The sequence below is a fragment of the Triticum urartu genome, unplaced genomic scaffold (genome assembly GCF_056163025.1).
Source record: "Triticum urartu cultivar PI428250 unplaced genomic scaffold, HENAU_Tu73 scaffold2, whole genome shotgun sequence".
Classification (NCBI taxonomy): Eukaryota; Viridiplantae; Streptophyta; class Magnoliopsida; order Poales; family Poaceae; genus Triticum; species Triticum urartu.
Window position 1 is genome coordinate 4,002,749 of NW_028260368.1, and position 17,745 is coordinate 4,020,493.

The following is a 17,745-nucleotide window of genomic DNA, read 5'->3' on the forward strand; positions in this document are numbered from 1 at the left end:
GATTTATTGCGCGATGATTTTATTGAAAAAGATCGTGCTCGCGGTATCTTTTTCACTCAGGACTGGGTATCCATGCCAGGTGTTATACCGGTAGCTTCAGGTGGTATTCATGTTTGGCATATGCCAGCTCTGACCGAAATCTTTGGGGACGATTCTGTATTACAATTTGGTGGAGGAACTTTAGGACATCCTTGGGGAAATGCACCTGGTGCAGCAGCTAATCGAGTGGCTTTAGAAGCCTGTGTACAAGCTCGTAACGAAGGGCGCGATCTTGCTCGCGAAGGTAATGAAATTATCCGAGCAGCTTGCAAATGGAGTCCTGAACTAGCCGCAGCTTGTGAAGTATGGAAGGCGATCAAATTCGAGTTCGAGCCGGTAGATACTATTGATTAACTAGATAAAACTAAAGATAAAGAAGGTATAAATAAAAAAGAAACGAAATAAAAAGAGAAAAAAATCAGTTATGAAATGCAGTAATTCTTCTTTATTCTTCTAATTGATTGCAATTAAACTCGGCTCAATCTTTTTTAGAAAAAAAAGATTGAGCCGAATAAAAATAGATCATGATATGATCATGAGACTTGACAAATTGAGATTCGTCTATTCTATATATCTAGAATATATATATTAAGGTATAATACAATAAAGAAATACAAATAAAATAATAAAATAATAAAATATAGTATTATCATATGATAATGATAATGGAATCAAATACGCAGTATTTACAGAAAAAAGTCTTCGTTTATTGGGAAAGAATCAATATACTTTTAATGTCGAATCGGGATTCACTAAGACAGAAATAAAGCATTGGGTCGAACTCTTCTTTGGTGTTAAGGTGGTAGCTGTGAATAGCCATCGACTACCTGGAAAAGGTAGAAGAATAGGACCTATTCTGGGCCATACAATGCATTACAGACGTATGATCATTACCCTTCAACCGGGTTATTCTATTCCACTTCTAGATAGAGAAAAAAACTAAAGGAGAATGAATGAAAAAAGACATAGTTTGGAAGTTAGACCTTTTTATAGGACTCTCTTTCAATTTCAAAAAAGAGGACGTTTGAAACTTTTAACAGGCGTAATCGTGAGTCAACAAGTGACTCGAACTGTGTGTAAAAAAAGAAGCATTTTTTTTTTTTCAAAATGCTAGAACTAGATAAGGAAGTTTTCTATAACCTTGAGAAAAAGGATAAAAAGGTAGTTTTTTTTTAGTTTATGACTCCGATCAAGAGCGAGAAATCCTTGATTTGGGATTGGACATAGAACCTGGACCCATCGTAGAGACGTTTAGTTCAAAAGAAAGGATCGTATCCTGATGGTAAGAATTATACTTTCGTGGAAATACAGCGCTATAGACTTCAATGCGGTAGAGTAGACGTTTTGTTTCTAATTTTTCTGGACCAAACCTCCGCTCCGACCCAACGATACAATGAATTTTTTCTGTTCATATTCATAAATAAAAAAGATTCGGAATCGCAATGCTACTATATGCGTCCAGAGGAGTATTTGGAATAATATTCTTCTATAATCCATTATTGCGGGGGGTCTTACTAACAGGGCTTCGCTGCACGGGACAGGTCTTCGTCGAAAAGCTAACTCCACCCGGCATTTTCATACCCTTTCTTTGGGTGGTATATCGCCTTTTAAAGTCTAAGAGGGTAGTAGGGGATCTATAGTAGGTAAGATAATTTGCCCTTTGATTTTGATTGAATATACTATTTTTCCGCCTTTACCACGCATTATTGTATGCGCTTCTAGAGAAGTATGTATGCAGGAAGTAAATTCTAACCGCTTTCTTTTGAATCCAATTTCAAATTAGATTAGAAAGATAGAAAGGCCATGAGGATGGGAAAATCAAAATAAAATCTTTTTAATTAGTTCTCCTTTTTTGGAATTTTCTTATTATCCTTTCATTTTTTTTACAGAATATTTTTCAAACTAAAAATAAAAAATACAATACAATAGTCAATATTCCTTATAATAGATATACTTAATTATATCATAAGAATCTTAAGATATTTTTCGACTAGATAGAAATAGTAAATTTGAATTGAGACACCTATTCCATGACGGATTTAAACTTACCTTCTATTTTCGTGCCTTTAGTAGGCTTAGTATTTCCGGCAATTGCAATGACTTCTTTATTTCTTTATGTGCAAAAAAATAAGATTGTCTAGTATTTTTTAGTGTAAGTAATATAATATGGTAGGGTATGTGGCTTTTTCTACACACACTTTCTACACACAAATGAAAAACGGTTATGGATGCGGATATAGGCTACGAGCATAAATGCATGAATATGCAGAGCCAGGTATAGCGAGTTTTATTTTATTTATTTTAATTGAATCAACGAATATTTTTTGAATAGAAAGTCAATGTATCTAACCTATTATTTCACAGGAGTACTAGTTGCTGAAGGCGATTTCAGAATCAAAAAAAGTAAAGTCAAAATTATTTAGCTTATTCTCTCAATTTCAATCGACCGCTGCTGGATTTAGTATATCTAATATGAATTGGCGATCAGAACACATATGGGTAGAACTTCTAAAAGGTTCTCGAAAAAGGGGTAATTTTTTCTGGGCCTGTATTCTTTTTCTAGGTTCACTAGGATTCTTATCGGTTGGGATTTCCAGTTATCTTGGTAAGAATATTATATCTATACTTCCATCTCAAGAAATTCTTTTTTTTCCGCAGGGGGTCGTGATGTCTTTCTACGGAATCGCAGGCCTATTCATTAGCTCCTACTTGTGGTGTACTATTTTGTGGAATGTAGGTAGTGGTTATGACCGATTCGATAGAAAAGAGGGAATAGTGTGCATTTTTCGTTGGGGATTCCCTGGAATAAAACGTCGCGTCTTCCTTCGATTCCTTATGCGGGATATCCAATCAATTAGAATTCAGGTTAAAGAGGGTCTTTATCCTCGTCGTATTCTTTATATGGAAATCCGGGGCCAGGGGATCATTCCCTTGACTCGTACTGATGATAAATTTTTTACTCCACGAGAAATTGAACAAAAAGCTGCCGAATTGGCCTATTTCTTGCGCGTACCAATTGAAGTATTTTGAGGTATCTTTTTTGAACTGAGTTGAATGAAGAAAAGAAGAATTGGAAGAAGAAAAGTTTTCTCAACACAGGGAGGAAGTCCCTTCTAAATTGGATTTGTTATTGTAAGGGGATTTTTAAGTATTTATCTAAAGGAAGGAACAAACGAGGATAAGAGAAATTTGCTTTTAATTTTTTTTTATCCAAGTTAGATATATCGCATACTATTCTTCCTTTTTCATCCGAAAGGGCTTTTTTTTTATTCTATTTCACTATTTCATTCCATCTAGATCTAAGAAAGAACCCAATGCACTGAAATTCCACTAATAACTAATATACAAAAAAGAAGAATAGATACAGGGTATCAAACCTATAGAGTTTTTGCTTCAAAGAAATAGAAATATCATGAAATAGAAATATCATCATATAGAGTCAGGGAATGGAATAGAGTCAGCGAATGAAGCATATTCATTAACAACTCCATTTACAGATCAAAAATGAAAAAAAAGAAAGCATTGCCTTCTTTACTATATCTTGTATTTATCGTACTTTTGCCTTGGGGGGTCTCTTCCTCATTTAACAAATGTCTGGAACTTTGGATTAAGAATTGGTGGAATACCAGGCAATCCGAAACTCTCTTAACTGATATTCAAGAGAAAAGGATTCTAGAAAGATTCATAGAATTAGAAGAACTTTCTCTCTTGGACGAGATGATAAAAGGGAAACTAAAGACACATGTACAAAAACCTCCTACAGGAATACACAAGGAAATAATACAATGGGTCAAAATAAATAATGAGGATCATCTCCATACCATTTTGCATTTCTCGACAAATATAATCTGTTTGGCTATTCTAAGTGGTTCTTTTTTTCTGGGTAAAGAGGAACTTGTCATTTTGAATTCTTGGGTTCAGGAATTCTTCTATAATTTAAATGACTCAATAAAAGCTTTTTTTATTCTTTTAGTTACTGATTTTTTTGTTGGATTTCACTCCACCCGTGGTTGGGAACTAGTAATTCGTTGGGTCTACAACGATTTTGGATGGGCTCCTAACGAGCTTATTTTCACTATTTTTGTTTGTAGTTTTCCAGTAATTCTAGATACATGTTTGAAATTTTGGGTCTTTTTTTGTTTAAATCGTCTATCTCCTTCGCTTGTAGTCATTTATCATTCAATTAGTGAAGCATAAATTCATTTGATCTCCCGATATTAATATTAATCAAATTAGCAAGCATCTTTTTTTAGAAAGAAAGCCCTTTTCCATTTTAGCAAAATTCTTTCTATTTATACCTACTTTAAGGTATTCATCATTGCAGTACAACTGTTGCAGTAGAATGACAACAGATTCGTGTATAGGGAACTAGATTAGCTTAGCTACCTATCTAATTTATTGTAGAAATTCTGGGATCTGCGATTGGACATGGAAAATAGAAATACTTTTTCTTGGGTAAAGGAACAGATAACTCGATCGATTTCTGTATCGATCATGATATACGTAATAACTCGGACATCTATTTCAAATGCATATCCCATTTTTGCGCAGCAGGGTTATGAAAACCCACGAGAAGCAACTGGACGAATTGTATGTGCCAATTGCCATTTAGCTAGCAAGCCCGTCGATATTGAAGTTCCCCAAGCTGTGCTTCCCGATACTGTATTTGAAGCAGTTCTTCGAATTCCTTATGATATGCAATTGAAACAAGTTCTTGCTAATGGAAAAAAGGGAGGGTTGAATGTAGGTGCTGTTCTTATTTTGCCCGAGGGATTCGAATTAGCGCCGCCCGATCGTATTTCCCCTGAGTTAAAAGAAAAGATAGGAAATCTTGCTTTTCAGAGTTATCGTCCCGATAAAAAAAACATTCTTGTGATAGGCCCTGTTCCCGGTAAGAAATATAGTGAAATTGTCTTTCCCATTCTTTCCCCTGATCCTGCTACGAAGAAAGATGCTCATTTCTTAAAATATCCCATATATGTAGGGGGAAACCGAGGAAGAGGACAGATCTATCCTGATGGTAGCAAGAGTAACAATACAGTCTATAATGCTACGTCAACAGGTATAGTAAGAAAAATACTACGTAAAGAAAAGGGGGGGTATGAAATATCCATAGTTGATGCATCAGATGGACGCCAAGTGATTGATATTATACCTCCCGGACCAGAACTTCTTGTTTCAGAGGGGGAATCCATCAAGCTTGATCAACCATTAACAAGCAATCCTAATGTGGGAGGTTTTGGTCAGGGGGACGCAGAAATCGTGCTTCAGGATCCATTACGTGTCCAAGGCCTTTTGTTCTTCTTCGCATCCGTTATTTTGGCACAAGTTTTTTTGGTTCTCAAAAAGAAACAGTTTGAAAAGGTTCAATTGTACGAAATGAATTTCTAGGTCCCGGGATTTCTTACCATCAAGTTGGTAAAAAGCCTCGATTTATTGGCAATTGCTAGAATTATCTATGATCTATTTTGGAAATCCTTTTTTTGTTTAGACTGCTTTTTGTTTATGAGATGTCTGGAATTCCTTATTTATATCCCATGCAAAAGAAGAGAATCCAAGGCAAAGGCGAGAACAATCAAATTAAAATTTCTTCTTTTTCGGAGGGATTGCAGGTCTTCTTAATCGTCTATTCGGCACAAGAAAAAGCCTTTTTCTTGTGCCGATTCTTCTTGTATCAAAATAAGAATCCTTTTTCTTCCTAATTCGTCAAAGATTACTATTTCTTCTTTATTCGGGTCTGTCTCTTGGACCTCTTTTTCTTTTGCTTAGGTTTAGCCGAGGTAGTGGACAAACAGAGGGGAAGAAAATATGGCGGGGGAAAAATTTCTTGTGATTGTGAGCAAATTGCTTGGCTTGTTTAATTAAGTTCAACTTCAAATTTACAGAAATTTTGCAAAAAAAAAGTAAACTCTTCCATTGAAGGTTTTTTTATTTTTAGGCTAGTTGAATAGTTTTGATTAAGGTTTTATTAGTTTATTACTCGAAACTAAATCAAGGATTTTCAGGATACTTCCTTCGTGGAATAAGATATTGGATCCTCGAGTGATCTCTTTTTCTTGTTGCTTCATAAGAGTGAATCGAATAGATTCAATTCGCGTTATAAGAGTAAAATAAAAATTCCGCGGGTCCTTTCCGCTCTAATCAGATAAAGGGGGGTAAGGACCCGCTAAGCTCCTACTTTTTCATGTTTACAATCTGGTCCCTCCGATTACTATAGAGATGAACCCAATCCAGAATATGAACCATAAAAGAAAACACCTACTAAACCAATCACAGCAATACCAGCTACAGTACCTATCAGCCAAAGAGGAATTCTTCCAGTAGTATCGGCCATTTCCCCTACTTTCCTCCACATTTTATCAATTGGTCATGCTAGAGACAAAAACAGTCATGGGTAGTTATAAGGATGGTATCCTTCCAAATGGGATAAGAGAATTCTTATTAGTCTCTTTCTTTCTCAATTGAAGAAGTAATTGGAAAATAAAACAGCAAGTACAAAAATGAGTAATAAACCCCAGTATAGACTGGTACGATTCAATTCAACATTTTGTTCATTCGGGTTTGATTGTGTCATAGTTCTATAGTTGGAATTTGTTTTATCGTTGGATGAACTGCATTGCTGATATTGATCCCAAGAAAAAAACAGTAGGTACAGCTAGTCCGTGAATAGCCAGCCATCGCACTGTAAAAATAGGATAGGTTCGATCTATGGTCATTGAGGGCCTCCTAAAAGGATCTACTAAATTCATCGAGTTGTTCTAAAGAATCAAAACGGTCGGTTATTAACGGAATTCCTTGTCGGCTTTCCGTGAAATACTCGTTTGGCCTAGGACTTCCAAACACGTCATAAGCTAAACCCGTACTGACAAATAACCAACCCGCAATGAATAGGGAAGGTATAGTAATGCTATGAATAACCCAGTATCGAATACTGGTAATAATATCAGCAAAAGAACGTTCTCCCGTGCTTCCAGACATGCTGAACTCCCAAAATTTTTGTACATTCAAAAAAGGAATTGATTCCGTAAAAGATGGGATCGACCAGTAAATAGAAAATTACTGATATTTCATCCTTGTGAGATTGTCAATTTTGTACCAAAGGTGTATTTTGAGTATACCGAATTAGTATAGCTATCCTTCCTATGGCACAGCAATCTGGTTTTGCCTGGTTCCGAAACATAATTACTTTTTTATTTTTTTTTTGTCTATAGGTAAGCTATATGTTATTCAAGGCATCAATAGAAAACCCCATTTTTGTAGGTTCTACTTACTTTTCATTGGCTTCGGAATAATAGAGTAATTCGGAATAGCAGCCAAAATCTTGGGAAAATCTAAGTTAATGATCAATAGGTTTGGATAAATAATTTAGGAAGGATATTCTCATACTGACACAATACAAGGACAAGTATATGTGAAATCTATCCTTTCATAATTCGTAATTCATCCTTGTATTGTTTGTTGGATTAGGTCTAACTTTCTTGACCAAACTGCGAGCGCGGAACTTTACGAGATGAAATAGGGAAAGACAGAAGATAGAATAGAACTTAAAAGGATAATTGAAGTGACTCGTCTTCGAATCTACTTTGGTTGGAGTTCGAAAAAGGAATAAAAATAAAGTAAATTCAAGGAAGAGCTTTCTTTTTTTTTTTTTTTTAACAGCCCCTTGGCAGGTCGTGGAATGCTTTTGTTCTCCTCTTATTCCATATGGAATACAATCAGTTAAAATAAGAAGGAATAGGGGAATATTCGATCGTTCACTCCAAAAAGAGGGTCCTATTGAAAAAGAAATTATCCAAAATAGAAAGAAGTTTTTTTTTTCAAATTCAATTGTTTATTTATCTCTTATTCAAAAATTTCCCTGAAAATTGAATTTCTTTTTTTCATTCAATGGGGTTAGATGATCTAGTTCTTAATATTATTACTTTACTCAATTGACAAATTCCACAACAAATCTCTTGATTCGGAATTAGGGACTCATGTATCATCTGATGAATCCACTTTCTTTTACACTTCTGTATCTTACTCTATCTTGTTTTTTAGTATTATCTAAAATAACTGATGAATTATGAATTTTCCATAACTTAGGTAAATGCTTTACCAACATATGTAGTGTAGTAAAAAAAAATAAATGGAATTTAACTCTTTCATGCTTACTTTAACTAGTTATTTTGGTTTTCTACTGGCTGCTTTAACTATAACCCCAGCTCTATTTATTGGCTTGAACAAGATACGCCTTATTTGAATTGACTGAATAATTATAATTCAGAAAAGAAAAATCTTTCTTTGGGATTCCTGGCATTCTACGACTCTTTTCCAGACTAATTAGGAATTCTTTTCTTGGTCATTGAGATTCGTGGATAATTTAGAGTACTATTTAGGGATAGATCGTACCTCTTTTTTTATCCCCTCGAACAAATCGAAATGATTGAAGTTTTTCTATTTGGAATCGTCTTAGGCCTAATTCCTATTACTTTAGCGGGATTATTCGTGACTGCGTATTTGCAATACAGGCGTGGGGATCAGTTGGATCTTTGATTGAGTCATTTTTTTTTTTTGATTGACCTCCTCCAGACCAGAGAGGAGGTCAAATTGAAATTGGAGTTACAATTCAATTTTGTTAAGTTATTTTACTCTGCTTCGACATAAAATAGATGGAATCACGCTCTGTAGGATTTGAACCTACGACATCGGGTTTTGGAGACCCGCGTTCTACCGAACTGAACTAAGAGCGCTTTCATTCATTCAAAAAGAAAATCTTTTTCTATTCCTAATGTATCTCACGTACGTATAGTCTCCACAAATTCAAGTTATACCCACTTTACTTTAATTGATCTCGTCGCTACTGCCTATAAAGAAGAAAGAAGTAATAGGTAGGGATGACAGGATTTGAACCTGTGACATTTTGTACCCAAAACAAACGCGCTACCAAGCTGCGCTACATCCCTTTTCCAAATTAAATTGTTGTACAATGCCATTGTACACAATTCCTGTCTTCTTTTCCACATCATAATTTTCTTCTTCTTTCTTTCTCTATCTATATATAGAACCCTCGTGTCATTTCTTCTTTTTGGTCTCATATAATTAAGGAATTATATACATATAAAATCCAATATAATTTCGCCTATAAAAGAAGGATTACTTTTCCTTGGTAATATATAGGAAGAAGGGGTCATCTTTTTCTTTTTTAGGGATAGGAAAATTTCGTCGATATGGTTCATTTTATATATAGCATAACAATCTTGGGCAAGAGTTTATGATCATATATGTATTCCAACAAGGAAGGAGGATTTTCAATGCGGGATATAAAAACATATCTCTCTGTAGCACCCGTGCTAAGTACTCTATGGTTTGGTGCTTTAGCAGGTTTATTGATAGAAATTAATCGTTTATTCCCAGATGCTTTGTCATTCCCTTTTTTTTAATTCTAGTTATTGCTATGGGAGGGATAGATTTCTTCGTGATATGACAAAATTTGATCCTTTTCAATCTTTTTTTAGTATCGGAAGGAAAAAGAAAGAAAAGATGGATTGGGTTGAACCTCAGAGTCATTAAAAATTTGGTAAACCCCATTTTTGAAAATAGAAATTCAATTTAAAGGGGTACCCAAGCTAAATAAGGCCTCAGAAATCAGAGCATAGAAAAGGCGGGGCTGGCTAATTAAATGAAAGGATTTCGAACCAAAATCTTTGCTAATTCGACAAGGATTGTATTCTTTAATTATTTCTCTATTTTTTATTACTTAATTAAAGAATAAAAAAAAATTATTCTAATGAATTTTATTCTTCTTCTTCGGATTCAAAATAGAAGAATAAAAGAATAAGTAGAAGAATTAAGTTAAGTCAATCCAAAAAGAAAAGGAGGTTCATGGCCAAGGGAAAAGATGTTAGAATCAGAGTTATTTTGGAATGCATCAGTTGTGTTCGAAAAGGTGCCAATGAGGAATCGACGGGGATTTCTAGATATAGTACTCAAAAGAATCGCCACAATACACCCGGACAATTAGAATTCAAAAAATTTTGTCGTTATTGTCGCAAGCATACGACTCATCACGAAATAAAGAAATAGGAACATCGTGTGTTTGATCTTTCCAAACAACAGAAAGAGTAAGAACTTCATATTTAATATATAAAGAAAACATAGTATAGAATACAAAATACAAATCAACTCATCTGATTTCCGGTAGATATTATTTCATATGTATAGAGGGTATTCATATACTATAATATGAATCAAATAAGATATGGATCAAAGAAAAACTACTTCTTCTGGATCCTAAATTAATAAAATAAAGAAGTGAATTTTCAAATTTTCAAATTTTAAATAAGGAATAAATCATGTATACATCTAAACAACCTTTTCTTAAATCTAAGCAACCCTTTAGTAAATCCAAGCAAACTTTTAATAAATCCAAGCAACCCTTTCGTAAATCCAAGCAAACTTTTCGTAAATTCAAGCAACCTTTTCGTAAATCTAAACAACCTTTTCGTAGGCGTCCCCGGATTGGCCCGGGAGATCGAATTGATTATAGAAACATGAGTTTAATTAATAGATTTATTAGTGAACAAGGAAAAATATTATCGAGACGAATAAATAGATTAACCTTGAAACAACAACGATTAATTACTCTTGCTATAAAACAGGCTCGTATTTTATCTTTCTTACCGTTTCGTAACTATGAGAACGAAAAGCAATTTCAAGCCCAGTCAATTTCAATAATTACAGGTTCTAGACCCAGAAAAAATAGACATATTCCTCAATTAACGCAAAAGTACAATTCCAATCGAAACTTAAGAAACAACAACCAAAATTTAAGAAACAACAACCGGAACTTAAGTTCCGATTGTTGATGTTTTATTCGAATTCGAAAGGGCCAGACCTATATATATTATAAAGAAAGTAATCCAGCTCGTTGATTCCTACCACTTAATCTTAATTTATTGTATCTTCCCGGAGTTCCCTCTCCGGGAATTCATCTTTTATTATTCCAGTATATTACTTTATTTATACCTTTAATTGATGATCTTTATTTTATTGGAAATCGTGTAAAGATTATTTGGATTTGATACAGCTACTTGTGCAAGCATTTTACGATTAAGAATCAATTTCTTCTTGTACAGGTTGTGTATTAATTTACTATAACTATCGAATACTTTATATACCCGCGTTGCTGCGTTTATCCGAGTGATCCACAAACGACGAAAATCCCTCTTTTGCCTACCTCTATCTCGATGAGAGGAAACAAAAGCTCTTTTTACCTGTTGGGTAATCATTCGATTAAGTCTTAAATGAGCCCCTCTAAAGTTTGAGGCAAATGAACGCATTTTTGTTCGTCGTCTCCGGGCTATATATCCTCGCGGAACTCTGGTCATTGAATCAAATTAACCTTAATGAATAACTAATGATTTCTCTTCTTTTAGCCACCCTTTTTCTCATTAATAACAAAACTAATTATTCCGATATATAAAATATTAATTCCAATGGCTTTTGCTATAGTAACCTTCCCAACCACGATTTTTTATTCCACTCCGTTCAGTTATTTCTATACGAAATAACAAATTCATTCTAATAATACTAAAAAAAATAGTGGGTTCCATCGTTTCTATGGTTCCCTTTTAAACGGTGAGGCCCTCTCTATACACCGGAGCCCTTTCTTTCATCAAAAGGTATTGCGAACTTGTATAGTCCACATTCTTTGGCTCTACCTATCCATTATAGAGTAAATAGCTCTTTTCACAATAAGAGTTATCCATACAGTGACGGTATTTAATTATGAAAGTTGGCTAAGTAGCTGACCCTGTTAGTCCGTTCTTTTAAGATAAAGGAGCATAAGCCTTTTTCTTTTTATTACTATTTCCTCCGCTTAATGGATAACCATTTGCTACCAATGGGAGAATTGCTTCTTATTTCCAATTTAGATAATTGGATTTGCACCAAAGGAAACCATAAATTCCATATACCATAGAAATCTAGGATAGAGAAGCTATATCCTATTCATTGGTACTAATCATGGATACTTCAATTTTTTTTATATTTGTTTGAAGTCATGATCTGAACGAGTCGCACATACACCCTAGCACATGTTCCTCGACGCTGAGGGCATCCTTTAAGCGCGGCCGTTTTTCGAGCATTTCGTATTGGCTGTCTTGCGTTTCTAATAAGTTGTTTAACCGTCGGCATGTTGTATGTATATAGAAAAAAATGGATTGGTTTAGATCCATCTTAACCTGATGATTGCTCATCATGAAGTCTTTCTATTTTCTATTAAATCGAGGAAAACACGAATTTAGCTGTGAAATAACTTTACAAGAAATCCGGACACTACCAATCCTTAAACATTTCTGGAAACCACACTGGATCAGTATCGCAGTGCTTGTCAATCATTTCATCCCCTACAATATCGACAAGTCCATAAGCTTTGGCTTCGTCTGCTGACATAAAAACATCCCTTTCCATGTCTTCGGATACAACCCAAAAAGGCTTGCCTGTTCTTACTGCATAAACCCTTGTGATCATTTCGCGAACTTTGTGTAACTCTTCTACTTCTAGTAAAAATTCTGGTGTCCTTGCCCGATAATAAGCACTAGCAGGTTGGTGAAGCATAATCCTCGCGTGAGGGAATGCTATACGCTTGGTGGGTTCTCCTCCAAGCAGAATGAAGGACGCCATGGAGGCGGCTATTCCGAGGCATATTGTATATATATCTGGTGTCACCGTTTGCATCGTATCAAAAATAGCCATTCCTGAGATTAGCCACCCGCCTGGGGAGTTTATAAACAAAAAAATATCACTAATTCCATCTTCTATACTCAGATATACCATGAGACCTGTAATATGATTCGTGATCTCGCAACGAATCTCTTGACCTAAAAAAAGTGTCCTTTCTCGATACATAACATTGTATAAGTCAACCCAAGTCGCTTCTTCATCTCCAGGAATCCGGTAAGGTACTTTTGGAACACCAATGGGCATATTAGATTAATATTATTAAATTTAAGTAAGAAAACCACACTTTAATATGGAAACGTAAGAATGGAACAGAAAGAAAGAATCCGCAGTTTATTGTCTTAATTTTTATTCTTATTCTATATGAATATTATAGATTCTATTAATACGTAGATTGAAAGGTTATACATATAAGGAATGTAAGACAGATTGAATAAAGAAAAGGGAATGGGTGATTTGAATGCTAAACAAAGAGGGGTAGCGATCTATTCTTCGTTTTTTCCAAATTGGCCAAGTTACCCATTGCATATTGGCACTTATCGAGTATAGAATAGATCTGCTTCTCTTTCTTCTTATGAACAGAATTGGCTTCTTATTTTTAATGGAATGAAATAAATATTCGCGCTTTCTGACACAGAATCCCCTAGAAGGGTTAGGTACATAGGATATGGATAGTCTTTTTCAATGCGATAAAATAAAGCGACATCGTGTCTATTTTTCTTTGCTAAAGGGGTATTTCCATGGGTTTGCCTTGGTATCGTGTTCATACTGTCGTATTGAATGATCCGGGTCGATTGCTTGCGGTGCATATAATGCACACAGCTCTAGTTTCTGGTTGGGCTGGCTCAATGGCTTTATACGAATTAGCAGTTTTTGATCCCTCTGATCCTGTTCTGGATCCAATGTGGAGACAAGGTATGTTCGTAATTCCCTTCATGACTCGTTTAGGAATAACGGATTCGTGGGGTGGTTGGAGTATTTCAGGAGGAACTGTAACAAATCCGGGTATTTGGAGTTATGAAGGTGTGGCAGGTACGCATATTGTGTTTTCTGGCTTGTGTTTCTTGGCAGCGATCTGGCATTGGGTATATTGGGACCTAGAAATATTCTCTGATGAGCGGACGGGAAAACCCTCTTTGGATTTGCCCAAGATCTTTGGAATTCATTTATTTCTTGCAGGGGTGGCTTGCTTTGGCTTTGGGGCATTTCATGTAACGGGTTTGTATGGTCCTGGGATATGGGTATCCGATCCTTATGGACTAACTGGAAAAGTACAAGCTGTAAATCCAGCGTGGGGTGCAGAAGGTTTTGATCCTTTTGTTCCGGGGGGAATAGCTTCTCATCATATTGCTGCGGGTACATTGGGTATATTAGCGGGCTTATTCCATCTTAGTGTCCGTCCGCCTCAACGTCTATATAAAGGATTACGTATGGGCAATATTGAAACTGTACTTTCCAGTAGTATCGCTGCTGTTTTTTTTGCAGCTTTCGTAGTTGCTGGAACTATGTGGTATGGGTCAGCAACGACCCCAATCGAATTATTTGGGCCTACTCGTTATCAGTGGGATCAGGGATACTTTCAGCAAGAAATATATCGAAGAGTTAGCAATGGTTTAGCCGAAAATCTTAGTTTATCAGAAGCTTGGTCTAAAATTCCCGAAAAATTAGCCTTTTATGATTATATTGGTAATAATCCGGCAAAAGGGGGATTATTCAGAGCAGGCTCAATGGACAATGGGGATGGAATAGCTGTTGGATGGTTAGGACATCCCGTCTTTAGAGATAAAGAAGGACGTGAGCTTTTTGTACGCCGTATGCCTACTTTTTTTGAAACATTTCCGGTTGTTTTGGTAGATGAGGAGGGAATTGTTAGAGCAGACGTTCCTTTTAGAAGAGCAGAATCCAAATATAGTGTTGAACAAGTAGGTGTAACGGTGGAGTTCTATGGTGGCGAACTTAATGGAGTAAGTTATTCTGATCCTGCTACTGTAAAAAAATATGCGAGGCGTTCTCAATTAGGGGAAATTTTTGAATTAGACCGGGCTACTTTGAAATCTGATGGTGTTTTTCGCAGCAGTCCAAGGGGTTGGTTCACTTTTGGTCATGCTACCTTTGCTTTGCTCTTCTTTTTCGGACACATTTGGCATGGCGCTAGAACATTGTTCCGAGATGTTTTTGCTGGTATTGATCCAGATTTGGATGCTCAAGTGGAATTTGGAACATTCCAAAAAGTGGGAGATCCAACTACAAGGAAACAGGCAGTTTGATACACATTGTTATAGTATCTTTCACCTCTCTTTTTTGATTTGACATGGGAAACATCTCCCATCCTTTCTTTGACTCTTTTTCTTTCTTTATATGGGAAATTATCCCAAATGACAAATGAATAGGTGTGGAAGTTATAATTGTAAATAAACCAGGATCGAATCTATGGAAGCATTGGTTTATACGTTCCTTTTAGTTTCGACTTTAGGGATAATTTTTTTCGCTATCTTCTTCCGAGAACCACCTAAGGTTCCACCAACTCCAACTAAAAGAATAAAATAATTTCATTTAAGTAAGAAGTCCCCCTATCTGGGAGACTTCTTACTTAAATTAGTCTCCGTGTTCTTCGAATGGATCTCTTAATTGTTGAGAGGGTTGCCCAAACGCGGTATATAAGGCATACCCAGTAAAGCTTACAAGTAAACCAGATATGGAGATGGCGACTAAAGTTGCTGTTTCCATTTTTATAGAATTTCAAGATTACAATGGATCTACGAAAAGATCGTGTATTTACAACTACAACGGAATAGTATACAAAGTCAACACCAATGATTAAATAGAATTTATGGCTACACAAACCGTTGAAGATAGTTCTAAACCTAGGCCAAAACGAACTGGTGCAGGTAGTTTACTGAAACCCTTGAATTCGGAATATGGGAAAGTCGCCCCGGGTTGGGGGACTACTCCTTTTATGGGGATCGCAATGGCTTTATTCGCTATATTCCTATCTATCATTTTAGAAATTTATAATTCTTCCGTTTTACTGGACGGAATTTTAACCAATTAGGTTTCTACTAACTAAAACTAGGAAGTCAGAGTTTTTCCATCCAAAAAAGCCTTTCTAGTTTAAGATCTACATTTCTAGATATTATGGTAGTTCGACCGCGGAATTTTTTTGTTTCGGTATCTCTGGAATATGAGTGTGTGACTTGTTAGAATTGATCCTATTGATAATACATAGAAAGGGCCTGTTATCTCTATCAAGATGATTCTAATTCGTCAGATATTATTTATTCTAGTATCTGGAACACGAAATAGATAGAGTGGATCAAAAAAAAATGGAACTATGATTCATACTCACTATTAAGACCTCGCAACCAGACTGAAAAATTCAAGTAGTTCTTAAATAAAAATAAAAAAGAAATTTTCTTCCTTCCAATTTTGTTTGCCCAAAAGACAACTTTTTTTCTCTCGATTTTGTCGAGTCATTACACTGATTCAATAAATGATTATCAAGCGGTTCTTATTCGAAGAACCCTTGCCTTTTGTTTAGCTTGAGACTAAATCATCGTGGCTCTAGTATGAATCTAAGGTTTTAATTGAACTGATTCATAGGATCTCAACAAGATAATTTCTATATTACGCATAAAAAAACAAATCCTTTATAGGGAAGAGAAAAGTCAAGAAGCCTCTAATGACCAACATAAGGGAAAGGAAGAAAGAAAGACGCGCCAACTTGAGATTTTTTGGCATTATCATCACAAAGAAGATATTCCGGATTTTTCTTATTTGATATCTTCAAGGCAAATCGACCCAATTCAGTGGCTGATGAAGTTTTGAACCTTTTTTCTAATATTCGTTGAAAATTTTTGTGTTTCTGCTTGAGCCGTACGAGATGAAATTTTCATATACGGCTCTTAGAGGGGGACTCGGGTTAGTTACCTATCTCAATAAAGTATATGATTGGTTTGAGGAACGTCTTGAGATTCAGGCAATTGCAGATGATATAACTAGTAAATATGTTCCTCCCCATGTCAACATATTTTATTGTTTAGGGGGAATTACACTTACTTGTTTTCTAGTACAAGTCGCTACCGGTTTTGCTATGACTTTTTACTACCGACCAACCGTTACAGAGGCTTTTTCCTCGGTTCAATACATAATGACCGAGGCCAACTTTGGTTGGTTAATCCGATCAGTTCATCGATGGTCAGCAAGTATGATGGTTTTAATGATGATCCTGCATGTATTTCGTGTGTATCTCACAGGGGGATTTAAAAAACCCCGCGAATTAACTTGGGTCACAGGTGTGGTTTTGGCTGTTTTGACTGCATCATTTGGTGTAACTGGTTATTCTTTGCCTTGGGATCAAATTGGCTATTGGGCAGTCAAAATTGTGACAGGTGTACCTGACGCCATTCCGGTAATAGGATCGCCTTTAGTGGAGTTATTACGCGGAAGTGCTAGTGTGGGCCAATCCACTTTGACTCGTTTTTATAGTTTACATACCTTTGTACTGCCTCTGCTTACTGCCGTATTTATGTTAATGCACTTTCCAATGATACGTAAGCAAGGTATTTCGGGTCCTTTATAGGGAAGGCATATCATAGAGAATTATAATTATCATATATCATATCGGGTAGGTTTTGGTATTTCATTGCTACAAGCATGGGTTATTGTAAAATAACACATGTCATTTGGATACTTCTCTTCAACTCCAAAGTATTTTTATACAATACAAATAGTTGAAGTTAATTTTACGAAAGAAAAAAGGCGGATTATGGGAGTGTGTGACTTGAATTATTGATTTGGCCATGCAGATAAAGAATTGGATCTGCCACATTAGAATTCACAACCAAAGGTGTCTCCGCATCCAATCAACATGTAAGTCCCCTACCTAGGAAGGATAGGCTGGTTCACTTGAGGAGAATATCTTCTATGATCATACCGCAACCATGTCATCCATGAACAGGCTCCGTAAGATCCCATAGAGTAGAA

The 17,745-nt window shown here is 35.7% G+C and overlaps 2 non-coding genes across 2 annotated transcripts; both read right to left on the reverse strand.

Annotated features, from left to right (window-relative positions):
• Positions 1-8,697: 8,697 nt before the first annotated feature.
• Positions 8,698-8,771, reverse strand: TRNAW-CCA (transfer RNA tryptophan (anticodon CCA)). Its single transcript has one exon. It is a non-coding gene; the product is annotated as a tRNA-Trp (tRNA).
• Positions 8,772-8,910: 139 nt separating this feature from the next.
• On the reverse strand, positions 8,911-8,984 carry TRNAP-UGG (transfer RNA proline (anticodon UGG)). The gene has a single exon. It is a non-coding gene; the product is annotated as a tRNA-Pro (tRNA).
• Between the last annotated feature and the right edge of the window lie 8,761 nt (positions 8,985-17,745).